At 39.9% G+C, this 27,759-nt stretch overlaps 1 protein-coding gene and 1 pseudogene across 1 annotated transcript in view; one reads left to right on the forward strand and one right to left on the reverse strand.

Annotated features, from left to right (window-relative positions):
* Window positions 1-21,892, reverse strand: part of ZFYVE9 (zinc finger FYVE-type containing 9) — a 133,990-nt gene extending 112,098 nt beyond the window's left edge. Inside the window, exon 1 of the mRNA XM_054720563.1 lies at window positions 21,531-21,892. The gene's annotated coding sequence lies outside the window, so the exon portion shown is untranslated. The remainder of the gene's footprint in view (window positions 1-21,530) is intronic.
* On the forward strand, window positions 11,158-11,986 carry LOC129150169 (RNA-binding protein with serine-rich domain 1-like; annotated as a pseudogene).
* Window positions 21,893-27,759: the final 5,867 nt, after the last annotated feature.

The raw sequence follows: 27,759 nt of genomic DNA on the forward strand, positions 1-27,759 counted from the left end.
GGTTACAAGCTCCTGTGGACAAGTATGGTGTCATGCTTATGTTATCATTCCCATAAGGCCTAACAGAGCTTTTACACAGAGGAAGCACTCAAATCTTTTCACTGAATAGATCACTATCTCTGTACCTGCATGAAAGTAGCTGAGGTAGTCAATGTAAAACAAGCAATCCCTTCTTCATATAAAGATTACACTCTGATTTGTAGCTGCAGATAGCTCTGTACAAAGCCCTGTGTTGCTTGGGTCTCTTCCTCTTAAATTCACTGTTTCAAATCTTTGTTGGGGAAGGGAGTAAGGGGAAGCCCCTGGAAGCCCATCTAAGTGCTGCTCAGACCATGTTTGTCCAATATTTCTCATGCTGTAGTCTCTTCACACTGCATTATTTAAGAAAACGTTCATTTTGACACACCAGTCACAGCTGTTTGAGCCTCTTGATTTTTTTTCTCTCTCCACATACTTTGCCTGGTGGAGATCTGCTCTACTGAATGCTACTGGACTGGTTACTTTCTAGGATATCACTCTTGGTGATCTAGGCTTATAGTTTCATGTGAAACAACGAGACAATGCAGTGTAATGGAAGAAGTAGAGGATTCTTGGAGCCAGATGACCTGGGACTGGGTGCTAGCTCCACCATTTACTAACCACATGACTTTAATATCCCTAAGTTTAAGTTTACTTCAGTTTTCAAATGGGAATAATATCAATAATATCTAACCCACCAGAGTCACAAAACTGCAATAAGAATAATAAAATAGGTAATAATGCAAAAATATTTTATAAAGTACTCTACAAATATGTGTCACAGCTACATGAAATGTGGCTCAGACTAAGTAAAAGGACTCCACCAAACAATTCACTTCATGAGGGCAAAGGATCATGTCTGACAGGGTCATGGCTGCATCTCCAAAGCCTGGCATAGTTGTGGAATAAAAGACTAAAAGAATGATAGAAAATGAAAAAAGCATTCACTGGGTGACTTTAGTCAAATTAATGAATCTTTGTAAAGTGAGAGCAGCACCACCCACATCAAATGATTGCTATGAAGATTGAAAAGAAAAATATTCATAGAATATAACATAATGGATACTTCTCTATTTGCTTCTTCTTCCTAAACCAGATATGATTTAGAACTTGTTTGTACAAAAGGTAGATACTGTTAATAGTTTTATAATAACTGGTACTGACTCAAATTCTACCAGGAACAGTCAAGGAACATTATTATACTACCACATGCACTTTACTCTCAATAAAAAGTAATACACTAGCAAAGTAATTATTTAAATACTTTATCTCAACCATGTTTAAACTGCTACAGTTCACTGTACCTTACATGCTCATAAACCTGTATAATGAACCACTGCCCAGTGAAGTTAAGAGTCTTCTCAGAGACAAGTGCTTCTTTATGTAATCTATACATAATAACTACTAGTCAAAATCATGTAAGCATCAAAGCTATATCAAAACAAATGATATTGCCCTTGCTGGTTTGGCTCAGTGGATAGAGAGTTGGGCCTGCAGAACAAAGAGTGCCGGGTTCGATTCTGGTCAAGGGCACATTCATTGGTTGCAGGCTCCTTTCAGGCCTGGTCTGGGCTCGTGCAGGAGGCAACCAATAGATATGTTTCTCTCACATCGATGTTTCTGTCTTTCCCTCTCTCTTCTACTCTCCCTAAAAATCAATAGAATAATATCCTCAGATGGGGAATAACAAAACAAAAAAAAGTAAAAAAAAACACAAGACAAATGATATTTATTGTTCACAGTATATATGATGAGATCAATGCTTTATTTAGTTATCAAATTTTAACATACATAGTCCAATCCATATTATACATCAGAATTAAAGTTAGAGTACCTAACAATAGAGCCCCAAAATATGTGAAGTATGAACTGACAGAATTAAAGTGAGAAATAAACAATTCAACAATAATAGTTCTAGGCTTCAATACCATACTTTCAATAATGGATATAACTAGGAAGAAAATTAGCAAGGAAATAGAAACCATGAACTTTACAAACTATCTAGATTTGATAGACATCTAAAGAACACCCTATCCAACAACAGCAGCAGGATATACATTCTTCCCAAGTGCACGTGTCATAAATTAAGTCATAAAGCAAGCCTCAATGAATTTAAAAGGATTGAAATCATACAAAGTATGTTTTCTGACCAAGATGAAATGAAATTAGAAATCAATTAACAGAAGGAAATTTGAGAAATTTTTAAAAATTGGTAGAAATTAAACAACTCTGAAATCAAAAACATTTTTTTAAAAGTGAAAGTGGGGCCATTACTACTGACCTTAGAGAAATTATACGATTTTTCAAGGATTATAAAAGAATAGTATGAACAAGTATATACTAACAAATTAGAAAACCTAGGTGAAATTAATAAAATCTTAGAAACAAACTACCAAAATTGACATTAAAAAATAGAGACTCTGAATATATCTATAAACAAGTTAAGAGGTTGCATTATTAATTTTAAAACTTCCAGAAATTAAATTTTAAAACTTCCATACCAAGCCCAGGTAGTGTCAATGGTGACTTCTACCAAATATTTAAAAAGCAGATTAATACCCATCTTTCACAAACTTAAACCCCCCCCCCAAAAAAAAAAAAAAAACAGGAAAAAAAAACAAAAAACAGTAAAGAACACTTTCTAACTCATTCTCTGAGGCTAAAATTACCATGATACCAAATCAGGCAAAGACATCCTAAGAAAACTACAGACCAATATATACCTTAGGAATAAATATGCATATGAAAATTTTCAACAAAATACTAGCAAACCACATCCAACAACATATAAAAACACACAAAACCCTGCCCTTCATGGAGGTTACACTTTTTTTTTTAAATATGCTTTTCTTGATTTCAGAGAGAGGAAGGGAGAGGGAGAGAGAGATAGAAACGTCAATGATGAAAGAGAATCATGGATTGGCTGCCTTCTGCATGGCCCCTACTGGGGATTGAGCCCACAACCTGGGCATGTGCCCTGACCAAGAATCAAACCATGATCTCCTGGTTCATGGGTCCATGCTTAACCACTGAGCAACACTGGCCGGGCATGGAGCTTATATTTTAATGGGTGGAAATGAATAATAAACAACATAAACATGTAAAATATATGGTGCACTAGATGATACATGCAAAGGAGAAAAAGAAAAAAGATTGGGGATTACAATTTTAGATAGGGCAGCCAGAGAAGGTCTCACTGAGAAGTTGACATTTATGCCAAGACTGAATGTCAAGAAGTAACTTTACGAATATCTAGGGAAGAGAGTTTCAAGGAGTGGGAACAGCAAAGTCAAAGAGCAGATTAAATGAGGGGAAGAGTAGTACACAAACATGAGAGGTTTATGGGGGGAGCAGATTAAGGCTGGCCAACTGCCAATTATATCCAACAAAAATCAAAACAATAAAATTTCAATATACTAAAAGAATCTTGATAATCCATCTAGAATTTGTTATTAAGGAATCTAATCTGTAACAAAACCTTTGTTTATATTTTCAATTTTCACGTATAAGAGATTTTAATAATAATTTCTTTAAACCAGGACTATATTAAATTAAAAGTACCACCTCCCTCCTAAGGCAACTCCAAATTTTCCACAGAAACCACTGTATTAGATATGATGACAAAATACATACTATAAGACTACAATGCAACTAATATTTCTAAGTGCTTTCATTTTAAGAATCTGCTGAAAATATTCCACCAATTCTAAATTTATTTGCCTTTTCCCAAAAGAGCTAGAAAAACAAAGATTTTTATTGCATGACTCTCAGAGGATTTAAATGTCAAAAGATCAACAGCTATACTTTAAGAGATTTGTTCAGAGTAAGAAAATATGGAAAGCAAATCTTAAAACTAGTTTGTTTTTTTAAGTCATCAGGGTAGAGTTAATAGGTATGAGCAAGCAGTAAAGTATTCAGACTAAAAACGAGGAGTGCAGATTAAGCACTATATTATTAAAACTTTTTAAAATGATTCAGTTAGTTAAATACTCAATGGAGTTTATCTAACCAGAGTGTTGAATTTAAAAAACTTTACAAGCTAGGTAATCTTATAAGATAAAGTTCAGGCTGCTTGAAAACATCCAAGGACAAAATGAGATGAGTTAGTTTACTACAAATGGTTCTCAAACTGTGGTCCATAGGTTCCTAGAGATCTATAATCCAAGACTCTTTCAGAAAGTATATAAGGTCAAAAGTATTTTCATACCTATATCAAATCATTATATAGTATATCTGAAATTAATATAATGTATGTCAATTATACACAATTTTTAAAAAATACTATTTTCATAAGCCAGTCAGAGAAATACAAGTACTATATGATTTCACTCATATGTGGAATCTAATGAACAAAATAAACTAACAAAGCAGAAACAGACTAAAAAAATCAAAACCTCAAAAACAACAGTATGGTGATTACCAGAGGGAAAGAGGGGTGGGGGGAGGTAGAAAAGGGTATAGGGGGATAAATAGTGATGGAAGGGGACTTGACTTAGGGTGGTGAACACACAACACAATATACAGATGATGTATTATAGAACTGTACAACTGAAACCTATATAATTTTATTAACCAGTGTCACCCTAATAAATTCAAAAACAAAACAAAACACTATTTTCATGATAACACTAAAACATAACACCTTAGTATGCCTTTTTCACTGTGTTGACATTTGCATGGATGGACACATCTGCACATTGCAAAGCAATGCTGGGTAGAATTGCTTGCAAGGTACCTTAGCAACAACACCAAATTGTACTAGTCATATTCTTCACTGCATGAACTCTCAGTTTAAATTTTTTAAATGCCAGATTCATTTGATAGATGAAGCAATAAATTTTATTAATTTTGCTAAACCTTAACTCTTGAGAAAATGTCTTTTTAATATTCTGTGACAAAATGGGAAGTACGAATAAGGCACTTTGCTGCATAGCACACTGTGATGACTGTCTCAAAAAAGCACTTGCACATCCTTTGATATGTGAACTCAACTAGCCACTTTTTTCCATGGAACATGATCTTTACTTCACAAAGAAAAGAGGGAGTTCAAAAGAGAGCACAAGTAGCAGAGGGGAATCAAAAGTAGAGGAGATAGGTAAAAAATAATATATACTTCCAACCCTCCAATAATTGATAGCAAAGCCTAAAAGACAACTAAGTTTAATGTTATTTATATGTCTGTCTCTTCAATTATTCTTCTTATAATCTCAATCATACTACTATGTTCTAGGAACTATGCTGGCTATTAACTATTGAACTAAACCTGAAATATTAAGCTTTTCTATTGTTAAGATTCCAAAGGGTTCTAGATCAATGTAGTTCTTTAGCAGCAGAACCCCAACAACAGTACATAGAAAAGTGCTCTAACTGAAATAGCCAGATCACTGCAGATCTACATACCCCATGAATTTGTCTTGTATCTCCCCTTTACTTATTCTCAATAGTGATTCTGTAGACCCCAGTGATCTAATTCAATCATATTTTTTCCCGGGTTTCAACTGATTTATTTTGTTTCCCTCCACACAATCACACACATCTCTACATGAAGGCACACATACAACACCCTCCTGAGCAGACTGTTCCAGGCTCCCATAATCCTTCCAGTGGAACTTTTATTTCTCTAATACAGAATCCAAGGAGATTAATGGGGCTCCTCCATCAAGTTTTTGTCCATTTTTCGCCAATTATGTTCTCTTCTTTTCTTTGTCTAATTAAATTGCTAGTTCCTCTTAAAGTGAAAACAATGCCTGAGCAGTATGGCTCAGTGGTTGAGCATTGACCTATGAACCAGGAGATCATGGGTCTATTCCTGGTCAGAGCACATGCCCTGCTTTCGGGCTCAATCCCCAGTAGGGGGACAGGAGGGAGTGGGGGTGGGATACAGGAGGCAGCCGATCAATGATTCTCCCTCATCATTGATGGTTTTATCTCTCCCTCTCCATTTCTCTCTCTGAAATCAATAAAAATATATTTTTAATTAATAAATAAATAAAAGTGGTGACAATGGACATTTGATTTCTGACTTTAATAGGAATTATTTAGTGTTTCCATTAAGTTTGATGTGGTTTTTTAAGTGTATAGTTCAGTGACACTAAATATATTCACATTGTACAACCATCATCTCCATCCATCTCCAGAATTTTTTCATCTTCCCAAATTGAGATCTATATCCATTAAACACTAATTCTCCATTGACCCCCCCCCCCCCCAGGCCCTGGTAACTACTATTCTACTTTCTGTCTCTATGAACTTGCCAATCACATTATTTCAGGTATGTGAAGGCCTGAAAGGCTGAGTAACTTTACCAAGGTCATGTGGCTAATTTCTGGTAGATAAAAGTGAAAAGTTAAGCACTGCCCTTGCTGGGTGGCTCAATTGGTTGGAGCGTCATTCCCTGCACCAAAGGGTTGCGGGTTCAATTCCTGATCAAGGCAAATACCCAGGTTAGGGGTTCAATCCCCTCGCCCCCTCTCTTCCCCACCCTCTCTCCCTCTTCCTTCATCTCTCTATAATAATTTTTTTAAAAATGTAAGCACATAAAAAGAAAAGTGGTGGTCATCCGTAGTCAAATTGATTCACTTCTTTTCCTTTTTTGCCTAAGGAACTAGCCTTGATCTGCTATATTTCTGCAAGTTCTTTATTTGACAGTCTTTTACTATCTTTTAATGGACAAATGTAGAAATTGGGGTCATATATCAATGTGGTTAAGGAATTATTAATTGGCTAAATAGCGTTGACCATAAATACTTATCAATCTGAATGGTATAGTCTAGATTCTTAACCTTATTCTGTTCAACATTTTTAAATATTTTTTATTGATTTTTACAGAGTGGAAGGGAGAGGGATAGAGAGTTAGAAACATTGATGAGAGAGAAACATCAATCAGCTGCCTCCTGCACACCCCCCACTGGGGATGTGCCCGCAACCAAGGTACATGCCCTTGACCGGAATCAAACCTGGGACCCTTCAGTCCGCAGGCTGATGCTCCATCCACTGAGCCAAACCGGTTAGGGCCTGTTCAACATTTTTATTAATGATTTGGATGTGAACATTTGTGGCACAATGATAGGATATGTAGTATGAAATGAAGAAAAGTGTGACAGTTGGATCTGCTAAATCAAAGAATCAGTACTCAAAAGACAGAATCAAATTCGAATAATCAACTAAATCTAACATGATGCTGTATAGTGATATATAGTTTGACATTTGTGTTCGAAAAGATCCAAACTACTGAATGATCTGTTATAGGAAAAAAGCCATCACAGGAAACAAGCTAATGTAATCTCAGGCTTCACTATTAGAAATGTCCAAATTGGAGAGGGGGTGGAGATTACATGCTGCAGGCTGAATAGATCAATAACACAGTTCATCTCAATCAGCATTCACTGAGCACCTACTATGTGCCACATCACACTTGAAATACTGTTTTTAGCTCCAGTTCCAAGCACGAGATTCATTTCACATCTTAACAACATTTCTAACAGAAAATAACCAGAAAGTAAGATGTCTAGAAGTTTTTACTTACAAAGGATAAAAGCCACTTAGGAAAACTTATTCTGTAGATAATTATAATAAAACCTAACATTTACTTAGCACTTATTATGTGTGGCAGTCATCGGGACGTGTCCCTTGTATCTCCCTTCAAGAAAGAGATCCAACTGCTAGGCATGCTCCCAGCTCCCAGCTGCAGTCCCTCAGGCACCCTATCAAGTTGAGATCACCCTCTTCCTGGGCAGCCCAAGCCAATGACTGATCACAACACCAGTACTAATAAAAGGCCATTTCTATCAAAAGCAGGACTCAACTAATGAAAAATTTTGCTCCAGAGTCTTCAGTGGGTCTGAGATTCTCCCTGTCCATTCTGTTTCTCCCATTTTTTCCTTTCATAGAAGTCCTCCGCTTCTCCCATATACTTCTTGCATTTCTGTCTTGAAATCTGCTTCCAAGAACTCAAATTGGCACAGCTGGTGCCAGAAGTGAAATGATAAAACAGAAGGTTAAGATGGAGTTTGGAAACTAGATCACTTACTATCCAACTGGCAAGAAGAATCTCATCCTGGGTGAAATATACAGCATGGACAGTCCCTGACACAAGCTGGTGACCCAAATGCTGAAAGTTTCTTAGGAAAAGTGCTAAAACCTTCTTGGGAGAATGTTCCCAGAAAGGAACACTCTGAATAGTGTAATGATTCCAGTACTTGAAAAGTGTGAGGGAAAAATGCATACAAGAATAATGGAATAGTCTGGCTGTTGTGTTGCAGTGACTCCCTAGAGGAGGCAGCTAACCAACAAATGGAAACTAAGTGTGAAGGCCACAGTGCTATCCAGTGGCTCACAGAGGTCTTTATCACTTACAGTGGGAGAACGTGAAAAGATGAAGACCGAACCCAGGATAGTTAAAGAATACAATGCTTCAAAAATAATTAAATGTTCAGTCAAGGCAGATCTGTTATGCCAAGGTCAGAAGCCTGTTAGATGAAATAGGAACATCTAAGATGGCTGCCCCCCAAGATTTTGATTCTCCAGATCCTCTGACCCCTCAGAAATTGCAGGGATAATATTAGCACTTCCCACTCTGCAGGAACACACTTCAGAGACCTCTCACCTACAAGGCAACATGAGTTCCACTTAGGATATGCCCCCCACCTCCACTCCTGCTTGCCAGGATAGCTAATGTTAATCCTCCCAAAGGTTAACATTAGAGCAAAACAGGCCGATAACAGTGCTGCTTAACATATACAATCAACACAAGGCAAGAATGGATAAGCACAAGGCTGAGAGTGGCTGCCTCAATAAAAAGCTTCTATCCCTTGCTTAATTCCTGAACCTGAGACAGTTTTCAGATCCACACCCACTGACAAAAAAAGATGGCTAGGGAGTAAGGACCCTGCAACACAATAGCATACACATATTTCCCCATGTTCTTCCCCAAAGAACCTATGGCTATTTACTCAGGTTACTATATAGAGGAAAAGTAAAATACCCAGACATTTGAAGAACTACTGGTCACAGAGTCTGAGATGACATTGATATTTGGAGACTGGAACAGCATCATGGCCCTATTACAAGGGAAGGAATACAGAAATAAACAATAAATGGAGTCTTGGCCAAAGTCTAGCTTACAGTGGATCCACTGGTCCACAAACCCACCCAACAGTCATTTTCCCAGTCCCTGAATATATATATATATGGGATTGGCATAATTGGTGGCTAGGATGACCCCCACCCTGGATCCTTGGCCTGTGGAATAAGCACTATCATAGGGAAAAGACCAAGTGAAACCTGGTGTCTCCCCACTTTCTGGCCAAAATAAAAAATCCAAAGTAGTACTGTGTAGAGCAGGGGTCCTCAAACTACGGCCCGCGGGCCACATGCGGCCCGCCGAGGACATTTATCCAGCCCGCCGGGCGTTTTTGCCGCCGCTGCCTGTCCTGCTTAGCAGCCGACTTAGCAGTATGCATAGGAATTTGTTCATAGTTTTTTTTTAAACTATAGTCCGGCCCTCCAACGTTCTGAGGGACAGTGAACTGACCCCCTGTTTAAAAAGTATGAGGACCCCTGGTGTAGAGGGTGGAGGTAAAAGGAATGGCAGAGATTAGTGCTACCCTTAAGTATATTAAAGATGGAGGGGTAGTGGTACCTTTCATATGTTTAATTCACCAGTCTGGCCTCTGCAGAAACCAGCTGGATTCTGGAGAATGATTAAGGCTACTGCAAGTTCAACTAAGTAGTAGCCATGACCATAAAGATGGGGGCCGAAGCCTATCTCACTAACCTACTTCTTCTAAGTTTCCCATCAGGAACAGAGGTCCATGGAACCCTAAAGAAGCTGCTCTTAGAAAATGTTTAGAGACACAGAGCCATGAAGAACAGAAAATGGACTGTGGTAGTCACTTGGATCTCCCTTCAAAAAAGAACTTGCATCTGAGTGCAAGGAGTAGTTAGCTAACAACTTCCAGCTGCAGCATGTTCAGAATTCATCTCAACCTTCTAGTCCAGGCCATATTCTTCTTGGGCAGCTCTTGGAATAACTAAACATGGTGGGTGTATTAGAATCTGGCCATTCTTCCCGAGGCAAGACTCCTCTAACAGGCAATTTTCTAGCTATTCAACCCATTGGGTTGGCTGAGGTTTTTTTCTTTCAGATCCATATTGCATACTGAGACTCTCTTTGATCAATTTGGCTTCCTCTTCCTTTCCTTTCATAGGCATTCCATTCTATTCCCCACATAATCTCTTGCACTTCTAACTTGTTGCTTCCCAGGGGACCTAGAGCAACATATTATGTAATTAACTCTTTAGATGATTCATCTCATTTAACCCACTATAGAAGAGTTGTTATTCACATTTTACAGATGAGAAAACTGAGGCACTGAAAAGTTAATTAATTTGGCCAAGATCACACAGTAAAAGCAATGGAATTAAAATTTGAGCTCAGGCAGTATGACTCCAAAGCCTTCATTATCTTGGTCATCCTCAGATATTAAGATGAGAGTAATTATTCTGTATAATTTTAGAGAGCAAAACAACAAAAGGATAGCTATGAGAGAAAAGCAGATTTTTGGCTAAATATAAAAGTTACTTTCTAATAATTAGCAGTAACCAACAATAGAATGAGGTCCTTTAGGAAGTAAGCAGGGCCTATCACCTAAGGTTGAGACTTTATAAAAGAGATTAAAGTTGATCTAGATCAGTAAAAGATACTAAGTATTATGGGGGAGAAAAGGGTTCCTCAGCCAGTAAGTTTGGGTAATACACTGCTGAACAAAATTAAACAAGTTCCTTTACTTTTACCCCTCCATTTTAAAAATACTAATGTGTATTTGCAAAACCCAAATTCATTTGATTAAAGAACACTTTCTTGCTTCTGGTGTACAATGATTTCTTCCCAAAGTTAAGATTCACTGAAGTAAGGACTCCAGAAAAAGCTAACAAGGACAATTTTCTAGCTGTTCAACAATTTCCCAGGTAGTAAAGACATAATCTGTCTATCTATATGTCAATATTAGCATCTCCAATACCTTGAGGGTGGGAAGACTATGTAAAAGTTTTCACAGTAAAATGCATCTCCACAGAGCAGTGCCGACCTCAGCGGCTGAGGAGAGCAGGACAGCAGGACGAAGTCGCGGTGGTGGGAAGATGGCTCCTTCTCCTACCAAACGCAAAGACTGCTCTGATGAGAAGTCCAAGGATCGCTCTAAAGATACAGGGGCCACCAAGGAGAAGGGGCCACCAAGGAGTCGAGCGAAAAGGATCGTGGCAGGGATAAAACTCGAAAGAGGTGCAGCCCTTCCAGTGGTAGCAGCAGCACCAGGTCTCGGTCCAGCTCTGGCTCCAGTACTAGCACTGGCTCAAGCAGAGGATCTAGCTTTTTATCAGCATCAAGCCGCTCAGGAAGTTCCAGCACATCCTGAAGCTCCAGTTCCAGCAGCTCTTCCGGCTCTCAACTCCTTTTCGGCGCAGACATGACAACAGGCTGCTCAACAAATCCAAATCCAAACCACCCAAAAGAGATGAAAAGGAAAGGAAAAGGCGGAGTCCTTCCCCTAAAAGTACACACTGGTAGACTCACCAGGAATGTGACCAAGGATCACATCATGGAGATATTCTCCACCTGTGGAAAAATTTAAATGATTGACATGCCTGTAGAAAGGATGCACCCCCATCTATCAAAAGGCTATGCATACGTGTTGTTTGAAAATCCAGATGAAGATGGGAAGGCACCGAAGCACATGGATGGTGGACAAATTGATGGCCAGGAAATCACCGCCACTGCTGTGCTGGCCCCCGGCCTAGGCCACCCCCTAGGCGATTCAGCCCTCCCAGGAGAATGCTACCACTACCGCCCATGTGGCGTCGGTCACCTCCATGGATGAAGAGAAGGTCACACTCCCCGCGGCTTCGGCGATCCCATTCCCCCGGCCTCCACCGCCATAGGAGCCGCTCGAGCTCCAATTCCTCCCAATAAACAAGCCACCGAAGCTCTGCCCCGAAACTTATATCCCATCCAACTCAGTTCTGTCACTTTTCTAGCTGAAGGACAGTGAGTAGGAAACAAATCCTCACTCAGGGACAGGCTTCCAAAGGAGCATTGAGACGTTTCCTCTGAAGGCCAAGTTTGGCTGCAGAAGTGTTGATTTGGGGTTGTGCCTATGAAGATGCTCTCCAGTTTCCTGTCTAGAAAGTTCCCACGTTTCCAGTCTCTGAGAGTCAATTTAGTGGCAGAGGCAACCGGAACAGAGCAGGGTTCCAGGTGGCAGTGGCACCCCAGCCTGGGAGCACATTTTTCCATTCCACAGATGACCTAGGGCCAGTCTAGCAGCCTGAGGATCCTTCAGGAAAAGGCATGCTTTTGTGCAGCTGCTGTTCCTATTAACCTAGCCATACTCCCCTGCTTGAGTTCTTCTGACCTCTAGAGTTAAACATCCCATGTTAGTTGCTGTAAATGGTTCTGTTTTCACATGTAGTCATGTACATACATCCATATGGCACATCTCCTTTTTCTCTAAAATTGGTGAGCAAATTTGGTCTGCAAGGTCATCACAGACCTTCTCCCCCTTCGTGGTGGTCTTTGGGGTTACCTTGGCAACATGTACATTGCTTTTTCGGCTATTATTGTACAGTCAGTACTATGGATTTTCTGTTTTGAATTTTTTTGTAACTTTGTAGCATTTTAGATAATGTGTTTATACTTTGTTGTGTAGAGTAAAATAATTGTGTTGAATAAATCTAGGATTAGAATGCAATAAAAAAAAAAAGCATCTCCATATAAGTGGGGGTGGGGAGTGAGGGCATGTGCTGGGGGTGGAGGGGCATCCGGGGAGAGATCAATGGGGGGAAAAGGAGACTTATGGAATACTTTAAACAATAAAGAATTTAAATTTTTTTAAATGGGGGGGGGGGGGGGGAGACCTAACCGGTTTGGCTCAGTGGATAGAGCATCGACCTGCGAATTAAAAGGTCCCAGGTTTGATTCCGGTCAAGGGCATGTACCTTGGTTGCGGGCACATCCCCAGTGGGGGGGGTGCAGGAGGCAGCTGATCGATGTTTCTCTCTCATCGATGCTTCTAACTCTCTATCCCTCTCCCTTCCTCTCTGTAGAAAATCAGTAAAATATATTTTAAAAAATAAAAAATAAAAAATGGGGGGTGTGTGGAATTTCTCTTTACCATCTGCCCTTCCCAGATGTATGTTTCTGTAGAGATTACACTTTGATTAAAATTCAGTTTTTATTAAGAAAAAATAAATACATAAATAAAATGTATCTCATGCTTTTTTAAATGCAAAACATGCCCTCTTTTGCTTTATCAACAAACTGTGAAGATTTACAATTACTGATCCCCATTTTAATTACTGAATTCTTACTTTATGAGCAATATAAAAGCTTTATTCCAAGTGCTACTAGTGACCTGGCTATCCTATCCTATCCGATATAATAAAAACCTAATATGCAAATCAACCAAACATGGGACGACTGGTCGCTATGACGCACACTGACCACCAGGGGGCAGACGCTCAATGCAGGAGCTGCCCCCTGGTGGTCAGTGCGCTCAGCCAGAAGCCGGGCTCATGGCTGGTGAGCGCAGCGGCGAAGGCGGGAGCCTCTCCGGCATCCGCTGCAGGCGGGCAGTAAGAAGCGAGGGGTCCTGGACTGCGAGAGCCCCCGACTGCAAGAAGGATGTCTGACTGCCAGGGGGATCAGGCTTAAGCCTGCAGGCGGACATCCCCCAAGGGGTCCCAGACTGCGAGAGGACGCAGGCTGGGCTGAGGGACCACCCCGCCCCCATGCACGAATGTCATGCACCGGACCTCTAGTTTTCATAACACATCTCTACATGCATTTTTTCTCAAACACATATACACACTATCACAAAAAAAAAAAAAAAAAAAAAAAAAAGCACAGAAGAAAGGGTCTAATAGAGAAAGAAGAGGCCTCAGGAACAAGCTATTCATTCATCCAGCTAACTTCCAGAAGTTCCATGTTTTTATTCAGAAATATATTTCCTTTATTACAGGAAAAACTTTTATATAAATTACAATCCCTTGGTCTTGGTTCTTCTATCTTCCTTAGCCACTATCCAGAGCCCATTGCTACCACCCCCACCGCCACCCTCATTCTGTTATTTCATTAATGACATTTACTCACCATTGCCTGGAGTTGTCTACATGTTATTTATCTTTTCATTCACTTCTTTAAAATCACTGAATAGAATACTAACTGTTGAAGGGGATGTAAACATCTAGTCCACCACTCATTTTCAGATCAGAGAAATGAGGTCCAGAGATCAGTTATTATATTTTTCTAATAATAGCAAAGCAGGCATTTTTATCTGCTTCAAAACTACTAGTATGTGGTGTATTTTACCACAATAAAATTTTTTTAAATACCAGTATATGAAGCTGAAGTTTCTCAAGTACACACACACACACACACACACACACACACACACACACACACACACCTTTTCCTTATACAAAATGCTACATGAAAATATCCACCAAAGTCAATCAACTAAATTTGTGCTCTCCTAATATGAATATTTCATCAAGCAGTATGGAAAATCCTAAAATAAAACAAATACAGAACACGTAGGGAGGTTCACAAGATGAAAAAGAATGTGGATTTTATAGGCAGAGCTATATGGTTTGACACATATGTGGGTTCCCGAGACTCTCAGTTCTTTCAGCTGCAAAATAGGCATAACACTATGGATACTATAGGGTCATTTAAAGAATTAGAAATAACATATGTGACACACCTAGCAGAAGGTGGCACACTGTTGACAAAGCTTTTATATTACACAAGAAATGCAAGGTCAAAGAAATCAAGAAAAACTTCATAAACCTGGAATCTTGGAAGGATTAGGTAGTGGAGCATGTAGAAACAGGAGTGAGGGATGATCAGGTTAGAACCAAATCATGAAGGTCTGTGCCATATTAAAGAATCAACCTTAAAAAAAAAAAAAAAAAAAGGCCCTAGCTGGTTTGGCTCAGTGGATAGAGCGACGGCCTGCGAACTAAAAGGTCCCAGGTTCAATTCTGATCAAGGGCACATGCCTGGGTTGTGGGCTCGATCCCCAGTGGGGGACTTGCAGGAGGCATCCTATCCATGATTCTCTCCCACCATGGATGTTTCTATCTCTCTCTCTCCCTCTTCCTTCCTCTCTGAAATCAATAAAAATATATTTTTTAAAAAAGAATCAAACTTATTTTTTTTAGACATTGAGCAGAAATTTCTAAGAGTGACCTAAAAAAACAACAACAAAAAAACCCCAACAATTTACCTCAGCTGCTAATTTTTTTTTTTTTAAAGCCTATGGGCAGTTATTACATCACCAGAATCACAAAAAGGTTAGATGATATATTTTGAAGTTTTAAGGTTTTTCTCTCAAAGTATTTTACTTCAATTCTTTTTAGGGGTTATTTTTCATGTTCAATTGAAAATTAAAAATGGATATTAGAGTTTACATAAACCCTGACAAAATATTCTCAAAAATTTTTCATACTGCTTGCTTTTTATTTTAATAAAGATAATTTTGAGACAGGTCTGCTGTGCTTTGAAACAATAATAAATAAAAAATATATACCATTTACTCTTTATTCATTTTAATAAAAGGAATGCTGGCAGATACTACTAAACAATCATAAGAGGTAGAAAAGAACCATATTACAAATAGAAATGCATACCTTTTCATTAATTGCAGCAAAAACACTCCAGAACTGAATTCTTCTTTAACATTATGTAGAAATTATGGTATCCAAAGCAACTAAAAGGCTGTATAACAAACTAGTGGAAGCCTTTCAGCTCACTCAGTTCAAAGTTACTATTAAAGGATCTAAAAGTGATCAAATCAAGTGGGAAAATACTTTGGGTGATCCACTGTGTGTAGAATGAAGGTCCAAAACTTGCACTTTGTTAACTCAAACATGGTTCCCTACAGTACTTACTATTTGGAAATAATATTAGAAACATTAGCAAGTCATTATTGTTGACTCTGAACTATGTTCTACAAAAATCTCATAGAAAAGCTTTAATGACTTGATTGGAAACAAACAATAGGGACCATACTACACATAAAAATAAAGAGCAATGACTAATCTTTATGTGTATAGAATTATATATCATGGAGAGGTAATAGCAATCGCTAAAATCTGTCAGTCTAATGCTTAGAAACACTAATAGCTAAATATACAACTGGACTCTTAACTTTTCAGAAATATTTTAGCAGTTAAAGGAAAACTAAAACTAAGGCTTACAATTGCCTTTTCTTAAACAATATTCTTAGAACACAACCTTTTATAGTTAAAGCCCCCACACCACTATTCCCATCATCACCCAATATGGTTGACCAGTTCCACTGAGTTCTGGTTATGAATGATGGTTATGGTGATGAATGGATAAATAAAATGTGTTACATCCATATAATGGGATATTATTTGACAATAAAAAGAAATTAAGTACTGATACATGCTGTAACATGGATGAACCCTGAAAACATTATGCTAAGTAAAAGAACATATTGTGATTCTATTTATAGAAAATGTCCAGAATAGATATGCAAATCCACAGAGCAGAAAGTACATTGGTGGTTGCTTAAGGGCAGGAAAGACTGAGGGGATGATCTGGGAAGTGACTGCTAATGGGAATGGGTTTCTTTTTAGAGTGATGAAAATGTCTAAAATTATATAGTGATGATATTTGCACAATTCTGTGACTAACCAGCCACTGAAGTGTATACTTTAAATGAGTACATTGTATAGTATGTGAATTATATCTCAATAAAGATATTACAAAAAATAGAGCCTTATGTAATACTTTAAACAAAAAATAAAAATAGAGCCTTTCCTAATACTCTAAATTTAACTGAAATATATGTAATTCTTCACTTCACATTTTACAGCCTCTTTATAGTTAATATTATTTCAAACTGCCAGAAAAATCCAAGGCTGAATATACCCAAACTTTTCCTAATTTATGAAAAATTCTAGACTCATCTTACTATTTTCTTTTATCTTACTTCCTAAGGCTCCTTCCTCTGAAAGGTAATATATTTCCATTTAAAATTAATTAATATTTTTAAATCTAGGGCATGGATTTACTACTTCTATATTTTTTTTAAATGCAACAAAACTACCATCATAGGTATTTAAAAAGTGTATCCTTAAGGATATGTCATCATAAATAATAAGGAGAAAAGATAACAAATCACTATAGAATTTCCAACTAAAGAAACTATTATAGCCAATAGCCTAGGTCCAGTAAAGTATGTTTTAAGCTTAAGTAAACAAATATACGGATATTAAACTAAAAGGTAATTAACAGAAAAAATTTAAGACAACTTTAAAAATAGTTTTGCAATATAAAATCCTAAATGCCTCAAGATCCCCATTAACATTAAGTTCTCCTTTTCCCTTACCCAATATGAATTTGATGCCTTTTCTTGATTTCAACATGTCCATAGAGATTTCCTCATCTTTACCTTATTAAAGGCTCTCAAAAAGTATTTCAAAAGTACAAAACATTATATATTGTTCTAATTTTTCTAATAGTTCAGTTCTATAAATGGGCTATTTACAATAATTCAAAAGAAAAAAATTGTAAGTACTACTAATTTGCATAATTGGAATTATTTCATAAATAGCATTTTAATTATTTTATTAAATAAAATGTATTTAGTATCATAAAGTATAAGATTTTCTACTAACTACACAATTAAAATACTAACTACTGACACCTTGGTTCCTCCTTAATTCAGCAATTTCTAATACTTTAAAATGGTCATATTGATTTTATTTCTTAGTAGTAAACTGTATAAATAAATAATGATCTTTCAAGCTCTTTCAAAAAGAAGTAAACAAGAAGCATATCTTCTACTTCCAGAGTAATAATGACTTACTGGGACTGCTGGGACTAAATCATAGCTCTGATTTACACATTATATCATTTAATCCTTACAATGATCCTATAAGGTAGGTATTATCAGCTTCATTTTGTAGAAGAGAAAATTGAGGCTTAAATTGTGCCTTTGCAACTAATCTCTGTCAAGCACATAACAGGTACCAAATAAAAGTTTACTGAATGAAATGAATAGTGGTAACTTAGCAACAGAGGAAGAAATGGGATCATCTCCACTCATTCTGTCTTTCTAAGGAGTTTATATAAAACTATCACTTAGCCCTAGCCGGTTTGGCTCAATAAATAGAGCGTAAGCCTTCGGACTGAAGGGTCCCGGGTTTGATTCATTGATTCTGGTCAAGGGCACATGCAGGACTTGTGGGCTCGATCCCCAGTTGGGGGTGTGCAGGAGGCAGCCAATCAATGATTCTCTCTGATCACTGATGTTTCTATCTCTCTCTCTCTCTCCCCCTTCTTCTCTAAAATCAATTTTAAAAAATAAAATAAATAAAACTATCACTTACCAAGCAATATATATGATTGCCTCCTTAAAGAATAAAACACTGAATCAGGAATTGGAAGAGAAAAGAAAGATAATATATAAAAATTATTAATATTCTTACAGGCAAGCTACTACATTAAACATAGAAGCCTTAACGAGCGATCTAGCATATGCCACCCAATTACAACACCTGTCTGACCCTGCCTTATAACAGTTAACTAAATATGTCCTGCTTCTACAATTAGCTAGTTGCTAGCAGAGACCTAGGTCATTATTGTGTTTGCCAGAACACTGAAGAAAGCACCTGGCATTTAAAATTAATAGCTAAAATGTGCCTGGCCAGTGTGGCTCAGTGGTTGAGCATGGACCTATGAGCTCAGTGGTCGGCAAACTCATTAGTCAACAGAGCCAAATGTCAACAGTACAACGACTGAAATTTCTTTTGAGAGCCAAATTTTTTAAACTTAAACTTCTTCTAATGCCACTTCTTCAAAATAGACTCGCCCAGGCCGTGGTATTTTGTGGAAGAGCCACACCCAAGGGGCCAAAGAGCCGAATGTGGCTCGTGAGCCGAAGTTTGCCGACCACGGAGCTAGGAGGTCACGGTTTGATTCCCAGTCAGGGCACATGACTGGGTTGCAGGCTCGATCAATGATTCTCTTTCATCATTGATGCTTCTCTCTCCCTCTCCCTTCATCTCTGAAATCAATAAAAATATAATTTTTTTTTAAAAAAGCTAAAATTTTATAACTATCTTTTACGGATTACAAATTTTTTCAGATATACTTACCCTAAAAGGCTTGCAAGGTAAGTATAACTACCTGCATTTTACAGACAATAACATTGAGGTCCGAGGAGATGAGAACCAAAATAAATGGCCAGGTATTCTTTTTTAACAACACAGCTACCACAAAAGGCTCTCAAATGTTTGTTTACTGAATCAGCTGTCCCTTGAAATATCTTTTCTCTAAGATTAAAACACCACTATCTGTTGCTAAGAGAAATGACTATATTGCCACTTAAGACTGATTGGTAATTTAACTAGAAAACAGACACCATACTTTCATTCAGCTTGCCAAGGTTAGTTAACTTTAAACTTTATTGTATCAGGGATTTCTCAAACTGGTAGGACTAAGAATAGGGGAGCTTGATAAGAATTAAGATCCTTGGGCCATCATCATTCTTAGAAATTTTTAAAATTATGTTGATTTTAGAGAGGGGAAGGGAGAGAGACACAGACAGACACTGATCTGTTATTCCACTTACTTATACATTCACTGGTTGATTCTTGTATAGGGGGTCAGGGGGTGGAACCCACAACCTTGGCATATCCGGACAATGCTTGAACAAACTGAGCTACCAAGCCAGGGCCCTAGAAATTCTGCTTCAAGGGGCCAGAATCTGCATCTTTTAATAAGCACCCTCAACTGATTCTAATGCTGGTAGCCTCTAGGGACACACTGAGAAAAACTGGATTGGGCTTTTTAAAACCCAATGTAATCTACAAAAAAAATTTTTTTTAATCAAGCCGATTTTTTACAATCATAAGTATTTGAGCAAAATCTTACAAAAACAATGTAAGGGTACTGCATGTAACAGGATAGGTCCTCAGAAACATTTACTACACCAAACCTCCCTAGACTTCAGGAGCTTCGCATGCGGCACAGGTGGTAAAAAGTCAGGGGTCTTTTAGGTAGCTACCCATGTTATTCTGTTTTTATTGATGAACTCAACTATGATTACAGCAGAATTTAGTAAAACATTTGTATAGGTCTTATTCAAATGCCTGTATGTTAAACAGTAAAACGGAATAGTCTTTTATCTTTGAACCCAATATGCAGAATAATTTAAAAATCACCAACAGTACACAAGCCCAACATTTAAACTTTAAAGGACCATAAAAACGTACTATGAGATTATAGGTGACCTTTCCCCCATTATTAAATAGTTATGGAGAATCTGTACAGTGCCTTCCTGTGCTTTCCAAGTTTTCAACAATAAGCATGTTTATTTTTTCACGTCTATAAAAGTTTTAGAAGTCCGTATCGACCCTACAACCTTCACATACATAATAAGAGAACAAGAACAACTTTTAACCGCATTTATCAGAAACCCTCAACACCTATAAACCTGGCCAAGGGGCGGTCAAGTGTAATCACTAGTCATTAACTTTTCTATTGCACGAATACCAGAACAAATCATTTAACTTCTGGCATTCAGAACATGTCCCATTCCCACCGGGTATCTGTTTATCTAGGATAGCACGACTTTTAAAAATCCTCTCGTCATCCATCCTAGGGGTCTGTTTAGGGAGACCATGTCTGTACCAAGGGCTGAAGCATTAAAATACACTTACAGGGGGGAGAAGAGGGAAACGACTTTGGTAAGAATATATGTATGTTGTGTGTGTGTGTTTTTTTTTTTTTAAATAACTGTGAGCATTTATCATCGCAAAGCTGGGGATGGAGCGTTCTCCAAGGCAGACCACGCTGCGAGACAAAATGTAATAGAAGAAGGCAGGGATGAGCTACCGGCAGGTGATGAAATTTCACCTCGAATCAGACGCAAAAGGTTCTTTTCAACCCATCAGACCCGTAGGTGACACCCCAGGGGCACCCGGGGCTGACGGGGCCCAGCCCGTCCAGTGCTCCAACCCCGCACCCCACCCCCGCCCTTCCTCCCACCCCCCGCCCCCCGCCTCTGCGGGACTCGGTGTGGGGGGCGCGGAAAAGCCGAGGCTGCCGGCAAACAGGCGTCCTCTGCACGCCTCGGGGGCGGACGGGCAGGGTCGGGACCAGAGGCTGCGCTCCGCGCGGGGCCCACCCGGGGGGCGCCCGTGCCCCCGCCAGCCCCTGCTCCACACCGGGCGGCGCCGGAACCGAGGCCGGGCCAGGGCTTCTCGGCGGCGCGGGGCCTAGTCGCCCCTCACGCGCCTCCAGCCTCCTCGGGGACGCCGGGAGAAAGGCTGAGGCCCCAGCCGCGGGGTTGGGGTTGGGGTTGGGGGGGAGGTTGCCGCAGGGGCCGGACTCCCCGCCGCCCGGCTTGAGGGCTGCCGCCCCGGCCATCCCCGGAGGCCGAGGCCGGCGAGCCCCGGGACGCGCCGCGCACACTCACCTCGAGCCGCAGCCGCCGTCGCCTCAGCACATCCCGGGGGGGGCGGGGGGGTCGTCCCCGAGCCCGCAGCCTCCTCCGGAGGGCACCGGCGCTGCCCCGGCGCCGCCGCGCAGCTTCCCACTCCCGAAGGGGCTGCGGCCGCCGCTGCTGCTGAGGCCCAGCACCCGCCGAGCCGCATCGGGCTCCCGGGCCGCCGCAGCCACGCGGACCGCGGAGGCGCTCAGCGCAGCGGGGTCGGGGGCGCCAGGCTGCGGCGGGACGACCGCGGTGCCGCAGGCGGGGAGCCTCCGCGGAGCCTCCAGCGTCGCCTTGGCTGCTCCTGCCGCCGGCGCCGCTGGGCCACAGCGCCCCCTGCACCCCACGCCGGGCTACGGCGCGGGGACTGCGGCGCCGCTCAGGCACGAGCGGCCGGGAACGCCGGGAGCGCGGCTGGGCGGGCGGAGCGGGCGGGGCGGCGCGCTCCCAGCTCGGCCCACGGCCTCCCGCCCGCCCCCGGCGGCGCCTCCGGGAGGCGAAAGCCCCTAGGTCCCCGCCGGCCGGGTGCCCCCCACCCACCCGGGTCCTCGTCCTCAGACCCCAAGCACCTTTGCACCTTTTCCGTCACCCCAGGAGGAACAAGAACGTCCCTGGTCCCTCTCTCGGACCCGCACCTGAGAGCAGGAGCGTGAGGGAATCTCCTCGCTCTGCCTCTCTCGGGGAGGGAATCAGGGGGACCCTTCAGTGTGTCGGGGTGTAAGAAGAGTGGCCCAGCACCAACCTTTTTACACACACACACACACACACACACACACACAATCCTCTCCCAAAACAGATGAAGGAATTGTCTTTGACCTTAACTTTTTTGGGATCTACTGGGATCATTTACAGAAATGTCCAGCAGACACCAAACCTTAACCACTGAAACCTCCCCCATAATTAATACTATTTTCAGCGAGAGAAGAGACTAGCCAACCGGTTGTCCTGAAATTCATAAACAATTGAAAGAAAAGAAGTATGCATCTTTTCTAACTCATCCCCTCCCCGATCTCCACCTCTACTCTTCCCCCCACCCACCCCCATCCTCACCCCCTCCCCTGCCTGAATCTCAGGTAAGGCCCAGGAGGGAGGCAGTTGTTCCCTAGTGGGGGCTGTGGAATCATTGTGTTCAGATACCCCGTGTTCGATCCCACTCAAAGTCTAGGGTGCAAACATCAGAGCCAAAAACAAAAAGAACAAAAAGACTGTTAGAGGAGAGGTAGGGAAAGAGACATTCTCCATATCCTCTGGTCCCCAGTTTTCCCAAAGACTACGTTATTTTAACCTAGAGTAGTCCGGTAAAACGAGCAGGGATTTTGGTGGCAGATCCTAACACGACCAAGTCCAGCCTCTGTTGTATCTAACTTGATGACCCTAGGCAAGTTAATTATTTCCACCCTCCGTTTTCACAGGCTTACCTTGCCAGTTACTGTGAAGGCTGGAGATAATTTATGTAAAGGAACTGGCCCATAGAAGGTATTCAAATGTTAGTTTCAGTTCTTGTTGGTTCCAAAACACCCTCGATCAAGATTGTTCCCACCAGCTTTTGTTCTTTCTTTCTCTCGGTGTGTGTGTGTGCACAGAAGATGGGTGCATTATTTTTCATCATCCTTGGTCTGGGTAAAATTTCCCTAATATAATATCCCTCCATTGAGGAATAATAGAACTTAATACACTGGATCCTGTGACATTCTACTGCATAGCAGATGTCAGCAGAGACCTAGTATATTTTTCTTTAAAAAAAAAAAATTATAAGGCAGTCTCATCTTACCTGAGGTTATGTCCTAATAATACAAAATCTTAATGAGATAATTATATACGGTCTCCAGGAACTTTCAAATACTAATTGAGCAGCCACCTTAGAGATAATATAACCTAGCGGCTCTCTTCCAATCCATGCAAGCTGTTCCTGTACAATCCTGAGTGTGCCTGCACCACCTACCTCTGAGTCACATTACCAAAAAAATCACTATCCCCTTTTTATACCCAGAGAAACTGGGGCTCGGGGGGAAACTATGAATCATCCTCACAACAACTCTATGAATTAAGTACTACACTACCACCATTTCACACGTGAAATGCATCCAATCTAAGGAAAACCTGAAAGTAAACCCTTGAGATTCCTTCAGTCTCCCATATGATACCCTAACAGTCCTTTCTGCAATATTCAGAAAAGGCTGTAAGAGTAAGTTACTTGTTGCTAAAAATTTTCAATCTAGAGAAATGGGCCCTTTAACTTAGATCAGTTTGACAAGCTAACATTATCACTGTGCTTTCCTAGCCTAGTTCACCACCACCAGAAAATCTGCGTTCGTTTAGGACTAATCATGCTATCCAGGGTGTAGCAACTACATGAAGATGATTCATTTGGCCCTGCCTGTGTGACTCAGTGGTTGATCGCCGACCTATGAACCAGGAGGTTATGGTTGGATTTCCGGGTTGAGGGCCTGTTCCCCAGTAAGGGGCGGGCTGGAGGCAGCCAATTGATGTTTCTTTCCCTCTCCCTTCCTCTCTGAAATCAGTAAAAATATATATTTTTAAAAAGATGATTAATTTGTTCCCAGGACCAGTATCCTCTTGTTTCACATTTCTCCTCTTCAATTCAAACTATGTTGCTGAAAGAGGCTGCCTTTATCATCATTACCACCTCCCTGATTATTCCTTTGTTTTGGCTCTTTGTACCCATTTTGCTCTCTGCTCTTAAATGTCTCTCATCTGTTTTTCTCCTCTACTGTAAATCTTTTTCATTTTAATCTACATTGACCTTCTGTCCATTGATTTGGTTATCCTACTCTCAATTTCACATTGATTTCCACTACTATCCATCCAGTGACTCTAAAATATCTCTATTCCCAACCTGGAAGACCCCCCTCTCATTTTTATACCATATACATCCATCCTATAGGAAGCTAATGCTCTAAGAATGGTTTCTTCAAGTGAATTTTAGCTGTAGCATCCTAAACAAAATTTCTTTGCTCTTTAAAACTTGTTCTTTGAAATTCAGTCCTTTTGCCAATTATACCTGAATAAAACTGGGAAGGGAGAAATTCAGGCCAAAAATATATCCATTTCCTGGCTTGGTAAGTGGCACAGGAGTCACAGTTCTTGTGTCTCTGGAATATATATATATATATATATATATATATATATATGCATGTCCTGGAATATATATATATATATATATATATATATATATGCATGTATATATGTATATGTATGCATGTATGTGTATGCATGTATATGTATGCATATATATGCATGTATATATGTATATGTATATGTATATGTATATGTATATGTATATGTATGTATATATATACACACACATATATATCTGTGTATATATGTATATGTGTGTGTGTATGTATGTGTATGTATGTATGTATATAAAAGGCTAATATGCAAAGTGTCCCCTTGGGAGTTCCACTGGGAGACGGGGAGTTTGATCACTCACGATGACATGCGCTGACCACCAGGGGGTATCATGGAGCGAAGGAAGGTCCTGGCTGGCAGCTGGAAGGCCCCGTTCAGCCCTGATTGCCAGCCAGGCCTAGGGACCCCACCCATGCACAATTTCGTGCACTGGGCCTCTAGTTGCTCAATAAGCCCAATAAATTATATTTCTTTTATTGAATTTCTCTCCAACTTCACCACCACCCATTTTGGTGTAGGGCAGTGATTTTCAATCTTGTTCATCTCATGGCACACATAAAGTAATTATATAAAATTCTGTGGCACACCAACAAATATATATTTTTGCTGATTCATTCACACCAAATGGCTATTGTTGTGTTGGCTGTTGTCATTTTTTTATTTGACAATCTAAGGGAAAAGAGGTCAGTGCCCCTGAATAGTCAGCTATTGCATGTTTTAAAAATTCTGTGGCACACTGGTTGAAAATTGCTGGTCTAGGGTATAAGCTTAACAAATTACAGGGGCACTGGATAAAAAGAAGAAAGGAAGAGGAGAAAGGAGGGATGAATGCATATATTTGTGTATAAGAGTATATACTGTATAAAAGTTTGTATAAAAGGAGGCACAAATCTTCTTCCATGCTCCTGATAATCCTTGTGCTTCCCAATTTACAAGTACTCATCATTGCACTGTCAGTATCTGTTTACTTGTATATCTAACCTATCAGATGTGAGCCCTGTGAGCCAGATTCAGTATTTATCTCTGTGTCCCCACACCCAATCTCAGCACATAGTACACCTCAGGGAATGTTAAGATGAATGAAATCTGTGGCTTGTAGCCTGATGTGCATCAAGCCGGTGCATCCCACGCACTTAGTGACTTTTCAGGTCTTTCCTGTTAATTTTTAGGTCTCACCAAAGAGTAAGATTCCCCTTCAACAGGTGATTGGCCTGCAGCCCAGAACTGAACCCAGTCTGCTGCTGCCCTCTGTGATCTCCCACACACCTCTGCAATCACCAACCACAGCCAGGAGTCAGACCTAGAATTCACAGTCTGTTACCAAACAGGTAAGTCCTGCAGCAGGTCAGAAATCAGTAAAGCAGCACAAATTTTATTTTTTTTAAATATATTTTATTGGTTTTTTACAGAGAGGAAGGGAGAGGGATAGAGAGTTAGAATCATCGGATCAGCTGCCTCCTGCACACCTCCTACTGGGGATGTGCCTGCAACCAAGATACATGCCCTTGACTGGAATCGAACCTGGGACCCTTCAGTCCGCAGGCCAACACTCTATCCACTGAGCCAAACCGGCTAGGGCAGCAGCACAGATTTTAAAAGGAAATTGGGGATGTTTGGGAGCTTGTTAGGTCATCTGAGTCATTTTAAAAAGAAGAAAGCAATTCCCATTTTAGGAATTGAGCATAAGGAAGTAATCAAATATGTGAACAAAGATATATGCAAAAAGGTATTTCTTATATATTTTACTGTGGGATTATGACCTAAAAATGTAAGGAAAACCATAAAGAAATTAAGTGAATAATAGTACTTCCACGCAAGAAATACTATATATCCATTAACAATTATCTTTTTAAAGAATTTTAAATGAAATTGAAAACTGCTCAAGATTCAATATCAAAGAAAAATAATGTTAAGTAAAGACTATTGTATGATCCCAATTATGTTTTATATTTTTAAAATATATGTAAATATAATATTTAGAAGGAAATAGTGCAAAATGTATGTTAATGGGATTTCTTGACTTTTTATTTTGAAATAATTTCAGATTTAAAGAAAAGTTGCAGAAATACTACCAAAAATCCCATGTATTTTTAACCCATATCTAACCACATTTGCTTTATTATTCTCTTTCTTGTTCATGCATGTGCTCTCATTCTTGACCCTTCTTCTATCTGTATGGAGAGATAGATATAAAAATGGATATATAAAGGAACTGTTTTAATTATTTTCTGATCCATTTATCCCTAAATATTTTTCAGTCTATTTCCTCAAAAGAAAGAGTACAAATATCAGGGTACAATTATCAAAATCAGAAACTTAACATTGATATAGTATTGTGATTTAATTTATGATCTTATTTAAATTTTGCCAAGTGACCCACTAATATTCTTTATATTAAAAGAAAATAGTTTTTGCCAAAACCGGTTTGGCTCAGTGGATAGAGCGTCGGCTTGCGGACTCAAGGGTCCCAGGTTCGATTCCGGTCAAGGGCATGTACCTTGGTTGCGGGCACATCCCCAGTAGGGGGTGTGCAAGAGGCAGCTGATCGATGTTTCTCTCTCATCGATGTTTCTAACTCTCTATCCCTCTCTTCCTCTCTGTAAAAAAATCAATAAAATATATTTAAAAAAAGAAAATAGTTTTTTTCTGACCCAAAATTTAGGCAGGATCACACATTATAATTAGTTGTCAAATCTCTTTAATTTTTAAAAAATCTGGAACAGTTTCTCAGTCTTTGTCTTTCATGGCCTTGACATTTTAAAAGAATACAGGGCCCTAGCTGGTTTGGTTCAGTGGATAGAGCATCATTCTTCGGACTGACAGGTCCCAGGTTCGAGTCCAGTCAAGGTTACAGGCTCAATCCCCAATGTGGGGCATGCAGGTGGCAGCCAATCAATGATTCTCACTCATCATTGATGTTTCTATCTCTCTCTCCCTCTCCCTTCCTCTCTGAAATCAATAAAAAAAAATTTTTTTTTAAGTATACAGGGCATTTGTTTTGTAAAATATCCCTCAATTTGAGTTTGTCTGATGTTTCTTCATGATTAGATTCAGGTTATGC

This window comes from Eptesicus fuscus, chromosome 9 (assembly GCF_027574615.1).
Source record: "Eptesicus fuscus isolate TK198812 chromosome 9, DD_ASM_mEF_20220401, whole genome shotgun sequence".
Lineage (NCBI taxonomy): Eukaryota > Metazoa > Chordata > Mammalia > Chiroptera > Vespertilionidae > Eptesicus > Eptesicus fuscus.